Source organism: Henckelia pumila, chromosome 4, assembly GCF_033568475.1.
Source record: "Henckelia pumila isolate YLH828 chromosome 4, ASM3356847v2, whole genome shotgun sequence".
NCBI classification, from domain to species: Eukaryota; Viridiplantae; Streptophyta; class Magnoliopsida; order Lamiales; family Gesneriaceae; genus Henckelia; species Henckelia pumila.
Window position 1 is genome coordinate 21,274,426 of NC_133123.1, and position 21,397 is coordinate 21,295,822.

The window sequence follows — 21,397 nt, forward strand, 5'->3', positions numbered from 1 at the left end:
GCGAATAGTTTCCATTCTCGCCACAGGTGCAAATGTTTCATTATAGTCAATCCTAGACTGTTATGAGTAGCCTTTTGCAACAAGTCGTGCTTTGTGTTTTTGGATTGATCCATCTTCATTGAATTTATTTTTGTAGATCCACTTTAATCCGACCACATCTTTATTTTTTGGGAGATCAACCAAGCTCCAGGTTTGATTTTTCATAATAGTGGTCATTTCATCATCCATGGCTTTTTGCCAGATTTCTTTTTTCACGGTCTCTTCAAAATTATGTGGTTCACAAGAGAAAAATGCAACATTTGATAAATCATAAATTTCTCTTAGTGAACGTACCTTTCTCACAGGGGATTCTGAATCAGAATCTGAGTCAAATATATTTTGGCCGCGTACTGGATCCATTGTAGAACTTGCACCATAATCTTCTGTTTGTTTTTATTCAATGGAATTTTTATTTTCCTAGTCCCATGCTTTCATTTCATCAAAGTGTACATCTCTTGAAATTGTCAACTCGTTTGTTTTTGGATTAAACAAACGATAGGCTTTTGATTCATCACTGTAGCCAATAAAAATATATTTTTCACCTTTTTCGTCGAATTTCTCTCGTCGTTGTGAAGGAAGGAGAGAATAAGCCAGACATCCAAAAACTCGAAGGTGTTTGATTTCTGGTTTGCGCTTGTGCCAAGCTTCGTAAGAAGTTTTACTTGGATTGGCCTTGGTAGGTGATTTGTTGAGGATGTACACAGCAGTATTGACAGCTTCAGCCCAAAAGGTGTTGGGAAGACCTTTTGCTTTCAACATGCTTCTGGCCATTTCGACAATGGTTCGATTTTTTCTTTCAGCTACACCATTTTGTTGAGGTGTGTAGCGAGTTGTCAACTGCCTTCGGATTCCTTCTTGACTGCAATAATTTGAGAATTCTTTAGACAAGAATTCCCCACCATGATCAGTTCTGAGTGTTTTGAGCTGAAGATTGCTCTCTCTTTCAACCATCTTCTTGAACCGGACAAATACTGCAAAAGCTTCTGATTTTTGCTCCAAAAAGTACACCCACATCATCATGCTAAAATCATCAACAAAAAGAAGAAAATATTTTTTGTTTTGAAATGATGATGTCCTTGTTGGTCCACAAATGTCCGCATGTATCAGTTCAAGAGGTTGTTTTGCTCTCCAAGCAGTCTTAGGAAAAGGTAATCGATGCATTTTACCATATATACATCCTTAACATGTTTGGTCCAGAAGTTCAATATCAGGGAGTCCAATCACCATGTTTTTCTGTTTCAGCAGTCTCAATCCATGGTAGTTCAAATGTCCATATCTCAAATGCCATAAAAGTGATTCTTCAGATTTTTCAACATTTAATGAGATATTATTTTCCAATGGCATTGTCAACGGAAATACTTTGTTCGGAGACATTTTAATTTTCGCAATCAGTTTCTTATCTTTGTCCCTTATTTTGCATTCACTTTTTTCAAAATTAACTGAGTAACCATTTTGAATTAATTGTCCAACACTCAGTAAATTTGAAGTAAGATCAGGGACATATAGGACATTTTCAATAAATTTTGTGTTACCTCCCTTTGTCCTCACGGCTACAGTTCCTTTGACTTGAACAGGTTGCATTTTTCCGTCTCCCATCTTGACTTTCGATGAGAAATTTTCATCAAATTTGATGAAGTAATCCTTGTGTCATGTCATGTGATTACTGCAACCACTATCCAAGTACCACATATTCAAGGAATTATTGGTCATGTTCATACATGAATAATCGTTCTCCTCCGTGAAGTTGGCTTCGTTTCCTTTATTTTTTTGTCTGTGCCAGCAGTCTTTATAAGAGTTGTTTGGAATTTTACAAGTTTTGCATCTATCCCAACAATTTTTTGATTCATGACCCGGTTTCTTGTAAACAAAACAAGAAGAGTTAGAATTGATATTACCACTGCCTCTTTGATTTTTGTTGAAGCGTGGTTTTCCTCTTCCTCGTCCACGGTATCGATAATTTTTTAATCCTCCTCTTTGTTGAAATTGTTGGGATGTGCTTGATTCTCCACCTTCATATTTTTTCTTCTCCGCAATTTTGAGCTTGGACTCAAAGGCTTGCTCAATGGATGGTCCAACGAATTTACTCATCCTTTTTTCATGGGCTTCTAAAGAACCCATCAACTCCACCATCGTGAATTTTGATAAATCTTTTGATTCTTCAATTGCAGTCACAACATGTTCAAATTTTTGTGGCAAGCTCCGTAGGACTTTTTCAACAATTTTCTTGTCTTCGATGGTATCTCCGTAACTTTTCATTTGATTGATTATTTCAACTACACGTGAAATAAAAGTGCGGATATCTTCATTATCTTTCATGGCTAAATTATCAAAATCTCGCCATAAAGATTGAAGCTTGATGGAGATAACTTTCTCGGACCCTTGAAACTTCATTTTTAAAATATCCCAGGCTTTTTTGCAATTTTCGGCACCCATTATTCTGGGAAAAATGGATCGATTTACGCCTTGTTGGATGAACAATAAGGCTTTGGCATCTCTCCTGATATTTTCCCGGTACTCCTTTGCTTTGCTTGAGTCCACGTGGCCAAGGTTTCGGCATCTGCTGGTTCTGGTATACCATTCTCTACTATCTCCCAAAGATCTTGAGAGATAAATAGAGTTTTCATCTGGACTCTCCAAAATTCATAACTTTCCCCATCAAATACGGGAATGGGTGTAGTTAATGAATCTTTAGACATTTTTTGTCTTTAGAATATTTTTGCAAAGGAGAAATCGGACGTGGCTCTGATACCACAATTTTGTTGGGTACCAGTAATATATTTGGTAGTATGCAAGGATTTCAATGAAATAATTATGAACTGCTGTTGGAAGCTTTAGATTTTAATATGAACAGAGCAAAAAATAAGCGAAAGAAGGAAACAGAGAAAGAACGAAGGAAATGATTTTTATTCTGCACGATGATTTTTCTTCACACTGATTATTGCCTTTTATAGGCAATTTACAGATTACAATTCAAAGATGATTACTTCAAATTCAACACGCGTGATATTAATTAAATTGGATGCATGCTTCTGGACACCATTCTTGACCATGAATGATTATGTCTCTCGGCCATCACTTTTGATTTGTCTTGTGCATTAAATGTATCAAGACAAATTTGAATTCATGCATTACACATGCATTACAAAATAATATTTTACATGGCGTTCTTTGATATGGAGCCGATCTTTGCTGGAAAAGGGGGTTTGTTGGCATGTGAGAGACGGAACAAAAATTGATATCTCTAAAGATAGATGGATTCCGAGTGTAAGGGGCCGAATTAGTATGATCTAAGAGCATACTTCTTACACGAAAGTCAAGGATCTTATGGCAAATGGAGGATGAAATAAACTGGTGGTCTGACCAACGATTTCGGTTGGGAAAATTCTAGCAAGTGAACTAGGTCAAATTATAATATAGTTGAACAGAGTCCAAGTCGATCCCATGGAGACTAATGTTTAAATACTAAGATATAGACTATTTAACTTAATCTAGGAAAATTAAAATAAAGGATTTTTAAGAATTATTAACCTAAAGAAAATAAACTAAATTATTCTAAAGCAGAAGTTTAAATTAAATTAAATGAGCAGAAAAACTTTAAGACTGATTCAAATTTTAGGAAAATGACCAGGAACACACAACGGTACCAGACATCGATAATTTCCACGTATTGGATTTAATCAAACAAGAATCATTCATATTCACGATGAAATTCCGTAGAATAATTATTAATCTATTTCTAGAATTAATAACCCTATTTTTATTTAACAGTCCAATTATTTCTAATTTAATTTAATTAAACAAAATGCATTCACGAGTTATGGAATTTCAGCATTCCCTTAAAATCGCACACTAAAACCGAATACTATTTCTAGTCGGTTTAACCATGTGTTGATCAATATTTTTGAAGCTAATTTCAATCTCTTCTTTTTCAAGTCCAGATCGAACAACAAACATGCAATTAATTGGCCAGATCAAAAGCAAGAAATACGCACAAATATTAATCAATAAATATTTCATAAATAAAAAATCAATCAATCCATTCCATGAACAAAAATCAAAAGTCTGGCCCTATCGTGGCCCTGGTCAAAAGGCGACTACTCCATAATATCAAAAAGAGACAAAATTCTCATGTTTGAATTCAACATAAATAAATCAGAAAAAGAAGAATAAAGAAAATCTCAGCGATGGTGCCGAATCTTGCTTGCTTCTTCAATTATGCTCTCAGCCGTCAGTTCCAAAATCTGGCAAAAGTTTTAGAGTCCAAAGTCCTTTTCCAATTAGGGCTTAATTCCCTTTTATATTTTTCTCAAAAAGCCCTATTTTTCTTCCAAAATAATGTTCAATATTGCCTCCAATAAAAGAGTCCCGAAATTTCCAAATTCTGGCAATATTTTTTTTTCCAAATATGCGAACCACACGGACCCCAGATAAGGGTCCGTGTACCCCTCTGGAGGTCTTCTGTCTCGGATTTCTTCATTTACATGGGCACGGAGGTTGATCCAAAAATGGCACGGGGTCCGGACATTAAACTAGGCCGAATCCTTCTTTCTCTCTAAAATGCACGGACCCCCTTCTAGAGCATGCACGAGGTCCGTGTATTTTTCTTCTCTTCAATTTATTGGCGTCTTATGATTTCTCCGTGTTTTTCGGCCAAGTTCCAACGTAGCATCGCATTGTTTGACTTTTTCTTCAATATTTAAGCTTTTTCAAATTTTAGTCAAACCTACAAACAGATAAAAGTATGACGATTTAGGCGCAAAACTCGGAGTAAAAATGCCAGATAAGCACGAATACGACAAAATAAAGTGCCAAATAAGCTATAAGATTTGTGCTTATCAAATCCCCCACACTTAGCTTTTGTTCGCCCTCGAACAAATCAAAAAAAAATTAAAGATGAAAAATATCAATGATTTACAACACAGAGTGGCACAATCAAAACCTTTGAATCTACCAAATCTCGTCACACCCAGTCAAAAACTCATACGTCGAAAAGCACAAGCCTCGCTTTCGTCACAATTCAAAACTCGAACACTACCCAGTAAAGATCAACAGAATGAGACGTGTGTAATGTGAGTGTCAGAACTTATACTCCTCAAAAGTTTTTTGGTTTAAGGATCTCTCATGTTTATTCACCAATATAATTTTTTTTTCTTTTTCTCGCCCCATATGCTTGTCTTTCATATCCCTCTCTACTAAATGTGGAACAATTATGACTCGATCAATAGGTCTTTTAAGCTTATAACGTTAGGCCACGATTCACGGCTACAATAAAGGATAGGAATTCAAAAGTGAGAGACAACAAACAAATTTGTCTTTTAGCATAATTAAATAGCTCCAATCCCCATCAATTATTGAATTTCATCGCTTCCTTTTACTTCATCAATGCAACCCCTTCTTATTCTTTTTCCTCTTTTTTTTTCAATACCCCTTGAATTTTTTTCGGGTACTTTCTTTTCTTTTTCATTTTTTTTCAATTCAACCCTTTCTTTCATTCAAAAATAATTCACCAACTCCTTCAAATGTTTTTTTGTGAATACTTGGAGTTTTTGTATATTTAAAAGCGCCAAAAGGGTTTGTTTCTCTCAAAACTTAGGTAGGAAAAATAGTGTATAGACTAAAAATCAGGTGGTTAATGTAGGACAGAAGAAATGACGAATGGGGTCTAATTGCGTGCCATTGGCACACACCATTCGATTTTTTTATAGGATCAATGGGGTTACTAGGGACAAAAGTGATGCATTAGGTAGGCTCGAAAGGCATAAACGGTCCAAAGATCGCCTAAATCATTCCTAAGTCATAATCATTCAAATTTTTGCTTCGAGGACTAATCAGACAAGTTATAGGGAAAATAACTGCTTCACTAACTCTCCATTTTTTTTCCATGAGATCACCTCTTACCAATTCATAATTAACTTGCATAAGTTTGACAAAAGTGCATGAAGGATGTCTCATAAAGTCAATGCAAAACTAGTTCATATCAAAGTTTCTCCTTGCAACTACAGCTAATCTCATTCAGTTCGAGGCAAGAAACAATTTCTCAAGTGATCAAAAATCGAGCAAACTAATTGGTATGTCATGTAAACCACAAGTTCTCATCTCTTTTTTATTTTGAAAAGTGTTGCTAAGTGATGTGAAACATAGTGTAATGAACGACCTACCCCCACACTTATAATGCGACACTGTCCTCAGTGTTAAGCTAATAAAAATTAAAGCAAGAAAAATAGTAATAACAAAAACACTTCCCTAAAAAATGTCCACTGCCATGCAAAATAAGGGGTAAGCGACCGCCTGAATAGCGACAGCCTGAATGATGTGATTCCCCACACTGCACGAGTTCTCCTCCGCAGCCAATGATATATCAGTTAAAGTAAAATATCTGCACCCACAAAAATACGTTGAGATTAACTAAAGAAGAACTAAAATAAATTAAACAAAAAAACAAAATGAAACGAAATAAACGAACAAAAGAAAAAGAAACTGGGTTGCCTCCCAGCAAGCGCTAAATTTATAGTCTATAGCCATCACTATGGGTCCAAGTCCTTTTATATCATCGATGCTCCACCCCATTGTGCGAATATAATCGAGTAAGAGCCTAGCAAGCTTTGATTCTTCCCTACCTGCCAAAGAAGATGACACAATTACAGGTATACTTGAATCTTCCAATGTCAGATATTTCAAATAAGAGGGAAAAGATTTAGATTCAAGTACAGGAGGCTCTTCGACAGAAAGTTTTGGATTTTGCGAGATTGCAGTTAATTCTTTCGTCTTCAAAGAGGACAATTTCATTGCGTCTCGTACCTCCCTATTGCCACCTACACATGTACTACGAGCATCAACATTCACACAAGAATCATTGACTTTAGGATAAGAGGAATCATTTTTAAACATATTAAGCACAACTTGCTTCTCATTCAACCTAAGTATTAATTCTCTCTTCTGAACATCAATTAATGCTCAACTGGTTGCCAAGAATGGACGTCCTAATATCAAAGGAGCTTCACGATCATCATCCATATCAAGTACCACAAAGTCCACAGGAAAGATAAATTCATTAACTTTAAGCAACACATTCACGAGTTATGGAATTTCAGCTTTCGCCTAAAATCGCACACTGAAACCAAATACTACTTCTAGTCGGTTTAACCATGTGTTGATCAATATTTTTGAAGCTAATTTCAATCTCTTCCTTTTCAAGTCCAGATCAAACAACAGACATGCAATTAATTGGCCAGATAAAAAGCAAGAAATATGCACAAATATAATCAATAAATTTTCATAAATAAAAAATCAATCAATCCATTCCATGAACAAAAATCAAAAGTCTGTCCCTATCGTGGCCCCGGTCAAAAGACGACTACTCCATAATATCAAAAAGAGACAAAATTCTCATGTTTGAATTCAACATAAATAAATCAGAAAAATAAGAATAAAGAAAATCTCAACGATGGTGCCGAATCTTGCTTGCTTCTTCAATTCTGCTCTAAGCCTTCAATTCCGAAATCTGGCAAAAGTTTTAGAGTCCAAAGTCCTTTTCCAATTAGGGCTTAATTCCCTTTATATTTTTCTTAAAAAGCCCTATTTTTCGTTCAAAATAATGTCCAATATTGCCTCCAATAAAAGAGTCCCGAAATTTCCAAATTCTAGCAATATTTTTTTTCTTCCAAATATGCGAACCACACGGACCCCGGATAAGGGTCCGGATACCCCTCCGGACATTTTTTCTAACACGTGACCAGTAACTACTCGGACCCCGGATAAGGGTCCGTGTACCCCTCCGGAGGTCTTCTGTCTCGGATTTCTTCATTTACATGGGCACGGAGGTTGATCCAAAAATGGCACGGGGTCCGGAATCGCATTGTTTGACTTTTTTCCAATATTTAAGATTTTTCAAATTTTAGTCAAACCTACAAACACATAAAAGTATGACGATTTAGGCGCAAAATTCGGAATAAAAATGCCAAATAAGCACGAATACGACAAAATAAAGTGTCAAATAAGCTATAAGATTCGTGCTTATCATGGTCCAACAGTTATTTTCGCCTTACTTGGTGAATGAAATATTGGCAATTCCAACTCCCTTGTTGCAACAAGAGGACTTTAGATTCTGGCCACTGGATCCGAAAGGGAGATATTCAGTGCGTGAGGGGTATAAAAAAGAAATGGGATTTTATGACTCTCCAGTTTCGAGCTCGAGTTCTCAGTTAAAGAGCTGGTGACAGTTTCTTTGGGCTCTCTCGATACCTCCGAAAGTCCGCATATTCTGCTGGCGAGTGGCACACAATATAATCCCTACGGAGCAGAATCTTTTGACTCATCATATGCCGGTATCTGGTATGTGTCCACTTTGTAGGGCGAGTTGTGACTCAACAAGTCATGGATTATTTACGTGCCCAATAGCCAAACCGAGTTGGAAAGAATCAAGCTTCTGGGTGCTTATCAAACAGGTTCGACACTTGGGTGTCCTTGATATATTCCTTTGGATGAAATAAAAGCTATGCAGAAAAGACTTTGAGGTCTTTGCAATGAGAACTTGAGCGAATTGGAGCAAGAGATTGAGACTAATCCATAAAAATGGGAGTCGGCCTTCAGGGATTTTCGTAGATTGGGGAGAGAGCTTGCTTCACGACTTCCGCCTTGCTCGAACAGCCTTGAATGTGAATATTGAAAAAGCGGCGCTCTCCGGGGGTCTTAGCTGTTCCTCCTGAAAGTAATATTCGTATGGATATTGATACTGCCTACAATGAGAGAACTAATAGTTTCACTATTGGTGGGATCATCCGTAATCATGAGGAGCAACCTGTATTATCTTTTGGACGCCAGATCGACAAGCCCCAATCGTTTTTATGCTTCGAGCTCATGGCAATAGAGGGATTTTAAAAGTAGGGGTGGGCACGGGTCGGGTTTTTCGGTTTTTGAGTTATTCGGGTCGGGTACCCGAAAATTCGGGTAGTGTTTTGAACTACCCGAAACCGAACCGAAATGGTCGGGTACCCGACTAGTCGGTTACCCGATTGAATCGGTTTCGGGTCGGGTCGGTTTCGGTTTTTCGCTTCAAAAAATTATGAAAAAAATATATACAATCTACGAATTAATGTACCAAGTAATGTACCAAAAAAATTCAAATATTATCAAAATATTATTTTTCAATGTTCATAATAACAATCCAAACAATGAAATAATTAATCGTTAATGTTCCAAGATAAAATTAGCATCGTTAGACAATTATATATAAATTTTTTTTAAAACAATCATATATATAGAGAAAAAATCAAAAGCATATTGAAATCAATACCAAAAAAAACACCACCAAAATTTTAAAATACTAATCACTTATAAATTTATACAATCTATAGTCCATAGTCCAAATCAATAACATCCATATAATTTTTGTTTTAAAAAATGTTAATTATAATTGGGTACCCGATCGAGTATTTCGGGTAGTAAAATACTACCCGAACCCGATCCGACTAGGTGTAAATCGGGTTTGGTTATTACCCGAACCCGATTAAAAAACCAAAAAAACCAAAATTTGCACCCGATCGGGTTCGGGACCCGAATTACCCGATCCGATTGCCCACCCCTAGTTAAAAGGTTGCTCATTCCCACAACTTTCAAGTTAATCATATCGCTTCAGATTCTCTTTTAGCTGTGCAAACAGTCACCTGGCCGGAAGAGGATCTCAATTATGCAGGATCCATTGCTACAGATATCAGACGTATTTTGGATTCTCATAGTAACACGTACCATATTCGACGATCGACAAATGTTGTTGCACACTCGATCGATTACTGCTTTTTCTATTTCCTCCTCTTCTAATTTTGTGTGGAGATTGGAAAATTTTCTTTATGGTTGATATATCTCGTAACTAAAGACCTATTAGCCCCTCAATAAATTACAAGATATTGACTATAAAAAAATAGCATTTTAAACACATATTTTCAAAAATCTGGCATTAAACCTCCTACCAAAAAAAGCAAATGTGTCAATTTTTATAACAAATAGTTTAAATGTGTTTGGTACAATTAGCTCATACAATATATATTGATTTAACGATGATTGACAAATACAATAAATGGAACTTAATTTTGATTTGTACTTTGAAATTTAGATGGTGTTTGGCTAAACTTATTAAAAAGAGTTTATAAGCTCCTAGAGCTTAAAAGCTGTTTAACGAACTTATAAGATGTTAGAACTTATTTTAAAAATAAATTGTTAAAGTGTTTGAGTAAACTTATTTTAAATAACTTAAAGATGTTGATATGTTTGGTATTATAAGATCTTTTAATCATCAAAATTATCAAAAATGGTATAATTCTATGAAAATAATATTTCTGAGTTATACATATACGAAAATAGTTTTATAATAAACCTATATTAGAAAATAAAATTGTTTTAATATTTTACTTTAGAAAAATTTATGTGATTTGGAATTTTTTTAAAATAATATTTAATATTTTATGGGCGGAGGATATGATGGAGATTTATTAAAATATTCAAGGATATTTTAGAGAGATAGAATATTAAAATAAAATCTTTTTGAAAAAAAGTACCCCCCTTACTTTTTAAAAAACAGTTTATAAGCTGTCAAACAACTTATTTTGACATCTTATAAGCTGTTTTAAAATCTTTTTATCAAACAAATTTGTGGAGCTTATAAGCTCCAAAACAACTTATAAGTTGTTTTGGAGAGCTTATAAACACAGTCAAACACCCACTAAGATAGTTTTATATAAGGTTTCACCAATTTATATTTGTGAGAATAACCTACCTAACCCAAATCAACAATTAAAGGTAATATATATATATATATATATATATAACCGAGTTTTTACTAAAAATAGTAATTTTCCGCCAAAATGTAATTGTAAAAAAGAAATAATGATTATTAATATTATATATAATAATGATGATGATAATGGTTTTTAATTCAAAATTCGAAATATAATTTGATAGTATCACTATTTTTGAGTTTTAATTATTTGTGCCTGAAAAAATCCATAAATGCAATGTATGATATTTTTACAATTTTTCAGTTAAAAAATTGAAATTTGATCAGATTTTATCACTAATTTTTAATTTCAGTTATTTTTTTACTCCAAAAAAAATTCAGTTAATTTGAAATTTTTTTCCATATATACGTGAAAAATATCCATAATACTATATATATATATATATATATAATATTTTCTCAAATTTCGGTTTAAAATTTGAAATTTGTTCGGATGTTATCATCATTTTTAAATTTATGTTAATTTTTTGTGTCCACGTACATATGAAAAATTTCATAAATGTTATATATATATATAGAGTTTTGATATCGTGAGCAAACATCATGAGCACCCATGTGAGCACATGCTAACGTGACATCATGTACATTCAATAGGTGAGTGACACATTAGCAGGTGCTCACATGAGTGGTTACGATGATTGATCACCATATGAAGTCTACACACACACATATATATAACATATCAATTTTCATTTTAAATTTGAAAATAAATAGGATGTTATCACTATTTTTTAATTTCAATTTTTTTTGTGTATTCATACATATATAAAAATTAATTTCCATAAACATGAAAAATAAATTAACATATATTATAATGTACCAGTTTTCAGTTAAAATTTGAAATTTGATAGTATTACATCACTTCTTTTTAATTTCAATTATTTTTTTGTTCATATGTATGTGAAACTTTCCATAAACATTAAAAATAAATGTTTTATATTATAATCTACCGATTTTCAATTCAAAATTTGAAATTTAATTGGATGTTAACAATATTTTTTTTAATTTTAAGTATTTTTTATCATCATATATGTGTGTGAAAATGTTCATAGATGATACATATATATAATAATGTGTCAATTTTCGTTTCAAAATTTGAAATTTGATCTAGCATATCACTACTTTTTTATTCAGTTAATTTTTTGGGTTCACTTATATGTGAAAATTTTCATAAATATTGTATAAAATAATGTATTAAATTTTGGTTCAAAATTTGATATCCGATCGTATGTTATTACTAAATTTTCATTTCATTTAATTTTTTGTTTTTACGTATATGTGAAATTTTCAATAAATATTATACATGATAATGTAATTTTAGTTCAAAATTTACATTTTGATCGGATATATAATTATTTTTACATTTGAATTATTTTTTCGTGTCCACACAAGTGTGAAAATTTCCATAAACATGAAAAAAAAAAATCTATATATTATAATGTACCAATTTTCAGTACAAAATTGAAATTTGATCATATGTTATCAATATTTTTTAATTTCAATAAATTTTTTGTGTTTATATGTATGTGAAAATTTTTGTAGATGTTATATATGATAATATATTAAATTTCAATTTAATTGGATTTATAACTACTTTTTAATTTCACTTAATTTTTCGTGTACATATATGTGTGTGAAAATTTCTAAATAAAATATATATGATAATGTACTTATTTTCGGTTCAAATTTTCAAATTTATTTGGTTGTTATCATTGTTTTTTAATTTCGGTTAGTTTTTTTTGGTGATTTCAAATAATTTTTTGCTTTGCGTGTATATGAAAATGTTCATAAATGATAATGAATTAATTTTCGGTTCAATATTCAAAATTTGATCGGATGTTATTATAAATCTTTAATTTCAATTAATATTTTTGTGTCTATATATGTGTGAACGTTTCCATAAATGTTATATATAATAATGTACCAATTTTTGGTTCTAAATTTGAAAATTGATCCGATGTTTCACTACTTTTTAATATCAATTTATTTTTTGTGTTGAAAATTTTGATAAATGATATATATATGACAATGAACTAATTTTCAGTTCAAAATTTGAAATTTTATCGGATATTTTCACTAATTTTTATTTTTAGTTAATATTTATGTGTCCATATATGTGTGAACATTCCATAAATGTTATATATGATAATTTACTAATTTTATAATTCAAATTTTGAAATTTTCTTGGAAGTTATCACTACTTTTTTAATATCAATTAATTTTTTGTGTATATATTTGAAATTTTCATAAATGATATATATGATAATATGCTGATTTTTTGTTCAAATTTTGAAATTTGGTGGGATGTTATCACTAATATTTTATTTCAATTAATTTTTTGTTGTCCATATATGTGAATGCTATATGATAATGTACTAATTTCTGATTCAAAATTTGAAAATTGATAAGATGTTATAACTATTTTAATTTTAATTTTTTTTTCATAAATATGAGAAAATTTTCATAAATGATATATATGATATAATGTACCAATTTCCGGTTCAAAATTTTAAATTTGGTCGAATGTTATTATTAATCTATGATTTTAGTTAATTTTTATGCGTATATATGTGAAAATTTCATAAATTCTATATTTGATAATACGGGCTAATTGCATCCACACCCCCTGTGAAAAGTCTAAAAGGCATAAAACCTCATGTATAAAATTAATAGCATGTTAGACCCTATGTTTTAAAAAAATTAGCATAAAAACCCCTATGAGAGAGTATAAATGTGCCCGAGTTTGTATAACATAGGGGTGAAATATGCTACATTTTAAAAAACTGAGGGATGCATTAACCTATTAATATTTTTTAAGGGGTTTTATGTCTTTTACATTTTTCACAGGGGGTGTGGATGCAATTAACCCTTGATAATACACCAAATTTTGGTTCAAAATTTAAAATTTGATTGGATGTTATGGAGTACCAAATCATGAGTTAAGCTTGAAGATTTGAGACTCCGGTTATATTGACGCGGAACATAGATAATACTCTTGGATATGTAATGACACTAGATTGATCGTGGTGATGCTCGAAAACCATGTTTTAGAAGGAAAAATCATATCAGGAAAGCAATGCTGGTCATAAAGTACTTATTTCGAGAATGATATCAACCTATTCTAATCCAATACTTCCTTTTAAATTCCAACAACGACAGTATTATTTTATTGTATCATACACAATGACAAATCAACAAAATTTAGGGTCAACCATTATCTCATTTATAACTTCTTTCGACCCGTTTTTAGTCGGGTTTAAAAATTTTGATATGTGATAATGATAGCAACCATAAAAATTCGACCACAAACGTTATTCAAGAAAGTTTTTCAAATTTTGTATAATAATTTTTTTATTTTCTAATTGTGCGATCAATAATTCATTTAGTTTATTTATGTTTTAGTTTTTTATTCAAATTTTTATACTTAGTACTTACTATTTTAGTCATTAATTATATAAAATAAAATTTCTTACTATTTTAATCATTATTTATATAAAATAACATTTCGTGCATTGCACGGGTGAAATACTAGTTTTTAGCAAAAAAAAAAAAAAAAAAGAGAGAGTTGTGTGTTTTTATAGGTCGGGTCAATTAGAAGATTCATGTCACAAAATGAGCCGAGATACCGTCTTAAAATATTTTTTGTGTCTGAACTTTGGTCTACGAAGAGCCAGTTTAGACACAAAAGCTGTAACTTTAAAAAATTCTCAAATAAGTTCATATTGTTATAAATATATTATTATTTTAGATTATTATCTTATTAAAGATATGTGATCAAGATAAATATGTAACGATAATATTTGTAAAGATTTGTATCTTGTAATCTTTCCCTATAAATAGGGTGATTGAGTTCAATGAAAATTGCACCTGGGTATTGACTCATATGAATTCTCTCTCATGTAATAAATTCTCTCTACTCATCTTTCTATTTATATTATGATTTATTACACGTTATCAGCACGATGCTGTAACCAACTGAGAATGAAAATAATTCTCATTTTATTGATGCTATTGGAATAGCACAACGTGTTGTCAATACTCGATTTTATGAGAGATGTTCATTGGTGCTCTAGAAGTAGCACAAAGAAATAATTGATATATTGGTGCCCATGAAATATCATGAATATGTTGATGGCTATAAAGTAGCACAACATGATTTTATATTGAGAATTTGAAGAAATTCATGATCATGATATAATATATTGAGAATTTTGAGAGATTCATGATTACAATTTTGATATATCGAAAGATATTCATGAATTCATAATATAATATATCGAATATTGAGATATTCAAGATTTAAGATCTGATATAAGATCAAATATATTGAGAATCTAAAGAGATTTCTAGTTATAATATAATATATGAGAATCTAAATAGATTCATGATAAAAATATGATATATGATTTCGTATATAAAGAAACTGAAGAAATCGTGATTGATATATGATATGATATCCAAGATATATAAATATCATTGAAGAAATAGATCTCATATCAAAGTGTATCGATATTGAAATATTGATAAAAAAGATGCAAGATTTGATAATATTTGTGAAGAATATTAATATAAGATCCAAGATTTGGAAATATTCTCGAATAATATAATATAATGCTCTTTTGGTTGTTGAGTATCTTATGAATTGGAAAATTTAGTACAATTTCTCAATGAATATCGATATATGATCTAAAATTGTCAATATCCACAAGAAAATATTATTAAAGATATATGTGAGATATATATCAAAAATATTGACTTGATATCGATTCAAATCATATATTTGTTTTTATTGCTCTAGAAGAAGCATGATCTATTATTTGTCACTATTTTTATGAATAGCGACTTGATGTTCAATGATGAACTGCATAGGCTATTGATTAAAAATTATGAATGTGCGGTATTAAGATCGCAACACTATCAACCGGAAAAGAAAAATAAATGTTAAAGCCAATGAATTGGACCATCATCTATATTGGGCAATGACGATGATGGATTGATGGTAGCATATGCATGATGATGTCAATGGGTTGATTTATGACTAACTTCAAGTCATTTTATTTATTTATTGAACTAATTTATTTTTGGTAAATTAATTTTGTATTTGTTTAAACTAAATTGTGGAAAACTCTAGCATGTGTTGTGTTTTGATTCACATAAATTATTATGATGATATACAATAAGAACTACAAATTTTGTGAATCTATTCTATTAGTCAATATATTTCATGAGATATTGATTATGCAATTTGGTGATAAATTTTTTGATTTGAGAATTTTTATATTTTAAGGATATATTGGGTTGTTAAATTTTTATTCCATAAAATGTGATTATGGATTTTAAATTCCTCAATTTTGATTGTGGATATAAATTTTGATTTTTTTCAAAATGAATGATAGAGTATTTTTATCACATGTTATTATCTTAGATGTAGGAACATGAATTTAATGTAAAATGACATTCGTGATAGATTGAATGTCATTTTTAAAGGTAAAAGATCTACTTTGTGCGTACAAAAATTTGAAAATGAATACAAATTCAATGTGAAATGATATTTGTGATAGATCGAATGTCACTGTTGAAGGTAAAAGATCTACTTGATGCATACATGAATTTGAAAAGGTATGTCCGATTTTTTAATTTAAATTCTTTTATTATAATATCTTATTTATAGTAATTTGTTCAAGGAAAGACAATTATGAAAGTTGTCTGATTAATGTGGTCCATTCTTTTAAGTGAATGTGACAGTGCTAATTAACACAGTTGATACACTATAGTTTAATTCTTCAAGAAAGAATATGTCATCTCGTATGAAGCGAGATATGAATCATAAATTCGGCACAAAATATTGAGATATACGTCATAATCAAGTATTGTACTAAATGTATATCGGTATCTCGTATCACTATCGTACCTGAAGTACGTAAAGAGATTTTATTGATATCTATCAAGCAAAATATAAAAGTTTGTGGAGACCGTTGATGTCTACCGAAATTATTTGTTTCATCGTATGTTGATATGAATGTATGAAAGATCTTGAAGATCGTTTGATTGACGATGAAAAAAATTTGATATGATGTGCTTGATATTATAAAATAGTGATATACAATATTGACGTATATGGATTTTTGAATCTAGTAGATATTGATTTGGTTTAAATAGTATATTACAAATCAATATTTCTAGAAGAGCTAAAGAACTCCAGAAGTATCATTGATACAAATACTTTCAGAGTTTGGCATAATGGATTGAATTGAGCATTCAAATTATATAAATAGTTAAAAAACTATTGATAGTGCGCAAAGATGTTAATGAATAAGCCAAAAGTTTCTGGATCGATAAATATGAAAGTTTTTGAATCAAAGATCTAGAAGATTTTATGAATTTTTATTGGCTTATAAAATTTGATATCACTATCATTAGATCAAATTGATATAGAATCCCCATATTATCCGGAATGAATAAATAATGTGGGCCCACGAAGCGCAAAATAATGTTTGCGAAAATACGTATTGAGAAAAACTTCCAGAATATGTAATTAAGGCAAGCTTGATCAAAAGAGGATACACATATCAATTTCATGATTATAAATACATTGGTTTAGTTGATTTATTTTGCCTCCAATCAACTATTAAACCATGAGAATAAATGCGTCATATTTAGAGATATCTGAAAGATATATTATAAATATTATGTCAAATGCTCATGTACTGAAAGTTAATGTTTGTGCGAGAAATGCACTACAATAAATCTCTTGAAGGGATTGTAAATATGTTGGAAATATATTGAATCTTATGATCAATTATCTTGAGAAATGAGATTTTATGACGCGACATTCTCATTTATTATTTTTGTAAAACAATGTTTCCAACATTGAGGGGGAGGAAATAGAAGCTACAAAAATATTTGAGATCGATCCCAATGAAATATAAAGTGAACATGATGTTCAAAGTTTAAATCTCAAATACATTATTTGATCTTGTGTATAAAATCGTTTAGCTTCATTTATGTTTAAGTTGAATAATTTAAATCGTCTTTAGTGACGAAGAACCCCTTTAAAAAAAATGAGTGAACATCTCAATGTGAAAAGAACAATGGAGGCTGGTCGTTATGAAATAAATCGACGTCCTGCAGGACCATATATTATATTATTTGCAAGTAAATGAAAAAGGACGCTAGAAGCGTGAACGGCCAATTATTTCAATGAATCCAATTTGGATTATGTTATTCCTGAAGAATAACAAGTATATTAAAATATGAGATTTCACAAATTATTTGGGATCGAAATGATATAATCATTCGTGTGTTTTGCTATTACTCAAAATGATGATTATTTTGAACTACAACTTGTTAAACTTTCAATAACAATGATATGTATGGCAATATGAGCAAATACTAGCAAAGTTTCTCAAAGTATTTTAAGCGGATTATGAGAAAATATTTGCACTTATCGTGGATGCACTGATTCATAGTGATACATATAGAAACATCCTCGAAACATTCGATGCTCAAAATATTGTTTTTGCCAACTTGAAGAAAAAGACAAGATATTTGGTCTTGAAGTACCATATATATGGCAAAATCAGCATCTGAATCAATTTTTTGGCAAATTAGTGCATAAGATTGAAATATTAAGAGTTAATAATTGAAAGTGATGCTTGCAAGAGGGAGAGCAATTAAAGTTGTACTATTTTTCCCTTGTTTATGATATTTCTCACGTCGTTTTTCATAACAAGGTTTTTAATGAGGCAATTAACAAGTATCAAGAGATGTCGTACTCTTTTTCCTTCATTAGGATTTTGTCCCACTGAGTTTTTCCTGATAAGGTTTTAACGAGGCACATCCATCGTCGGGAAGATATCCAAAGAAAATATATGTTGTTGTACTCTTTTTCCTTCGTTCAAATTTTTCCCACGGGGTTTTACTGTCAAGGTTTTAACGAGGTAACACTTGAGTCCCGATGAAGTTTCCGAGCATCCATCTTGCCAAATGGAGATTTTGAAGAATCGCTTGCTTGTGCAAATAATCATCTAAGGGGAGTGTTATAAATATATTATTATTATAGATGATTATCTTATTAAAGATATGTGATCAAGATAAATATGTAAAGATAATATTTGTAAAGATTTGTATCTTATAATCTTTTCCTATAAATAGGGTGATTGAGTTCAATGAAAATTGCACCTGAGTATTGACTCATATGAATTCTCTCTCATGTAATAAATTTTCTCTACTCATCTCTCTATTTCTATTATGATTTATAACACATATATAATATTTTAAGTGTTTTTATTTTATATATATATATATATATTACAAAAAAGCATAATCGATTTTTATGCTTGGATAATGTTGAAAAATGTTTTTATTTTTATTTTTAAATATAGTTAAAAGAAAAAGCTGGAAATTAGCATCAAAACAATTTTTAAAGTGCTTTTTTGAACCAACTTTTGTAATCAAACTCTAAATTTATTTAATAAATTATAAAAAAATTCTTTTAATCTTTTGAATTTTCCAACGAAATTACATTCCATAAACATTTTAATTTCGAGTTTGATATGTATATAATAATTATTAATAGCTTTGATTTTATTTTTTTAGTTATATTTATCAGAATGTTAACATGACATTAAAAAAACATTGGCATGACGTCCAAACTTGCTCATATATCTAGAACTACACAGGCAATTAAACTATAATAGTAAAAAAAATTAATACACCAAAATCAATTTTTGATAAGTTAATAGATTTAACCTAAACTCATACAAAAATTTTTTATTTGAAGTTGACTTATACAAAAATTTAGAGCACCCAAAAAAAAATTCTATCCGGCGGAGGTTAGCTTTGGACTCGAGCCTCAAAATATTAATTTCCTATAATATGGTCAAGCCTGCATGCTACCTTCAAAAGTTTCAACTCCTACCTGTAATTGATTTATGTTCTGAGAAAATTTTCTACGAGTGACGTGTACATGCAAAAGTGTTACATCAGATAAAATTCGAGAGAAAAGGACCACAGGTGAAATATTAAATAATGTACATGTTAGAATTAAGAACTTTACAATATTGTGTTATTCATACAATCAAAACATTACGTTTTCTTATGCTTATCGACAAATTTATCTACCATGAATTCAGTATTTCTAAGGTAGTATTTGGTAGACATTCTAAAAAGCACTTCTCAGCTTTTCGTTAACAAAATTTCACAAAATTTCAAATTTTTGTTAACGAAAAAGATGAAAAGTGCTTATAAGAAACTCTTTCAAACACTACCTAAACCAGCAAACTCTCACTCGATGTATGCAATCTTAAGAAATTCATTGTCCATCTTATTTGATCATTTTTCTATGTGTTCATGTGTCGGTTCTAAGATTCCTAATTCATATTTATAATAAAAAGAAAAATCTATGGATGAATTATTATTATTATTCAACGACTTTACTTTTGTTCTTGTTGCTTAATGTTTCTTTTAATAAAAAAAATTGGGGAGAGGTTTTTAAGAATTTAATCCCAAGCTCGAAACATCCTCGTAAATTTGGGATCAAATACGACTTTCAAAAATGGATTAATTATTTTAGGAAACAAATCAATTTATATATATATATGAAAACCGAAAACCAAGAAGTAACTGTGAGAGGTTTGGACAGAAAAAAAAAATTTCAGTAGTGTTTTTGTAATTGTACATATCCATGTTACTTGAGTTTGATGGATTCAATTTCAATAGTGTTTTTTGTAATTGTACATATCCATGGTAAATTTAATTACATAAAAAAAAAAAAATTTAATTACATAAAGGAAATTTTCCTAATTTAAATTTAAAGTGTAAACAAAAGTGTACACCGAGGTGTACACTAGTATTACTCTTTTCGTTTTTACAATATTTGAGGGAAGTCGAAAAAGTAATGATAACATCCTATTTAGTTACAATACAGCTTATAAGCTGTCAAAATCAATTTTAGTTATAAGTTGTTTTAGAGCTTTTAAGCTCTGAATTTTTTTTTGGTAAATTTTTTTAAAAACAGATTATAAGCTATCAAAATAAATTGTTTGACTAGTGCCAGCCAATACAATGTCGACGTGGATCCACCTCTCATTTCGAATTTCGAAGTTTAATAAATAAATGTCACGAGATTTATTTCACTTGATTTTGTTCATTCAGCCGCCATGTGACTTTTACTTGGAGGAGGGGATCCGATGGGATCTAGCACACAATTTATTTTTTATAAATTTAATTAAATCTATAAATTACGCGGTGTTATTCCAAATTTTTGTCCTGTATAACAAATCACAGGGTATGCGACAGGTTCGTTCGAAACGTTCACTTAATTTATAACCAACTCAAACACCAATATGATGCACTATATTTTATGTGACGCTAAATGATTCAAGAGTTGAATTCAATCGTACAGAAACCGTTTGATTTGAGTGATAGGATAAGTAATATAATGTAAATTAAAAATAAATAAAAAAAATTAGTTAATACATTATTTGATTTGACGGATAGATTATAATTTATTTGATTTAATTGATATAAAATTATTAATTAAAAAATAAATAAATAATATGACGAAAA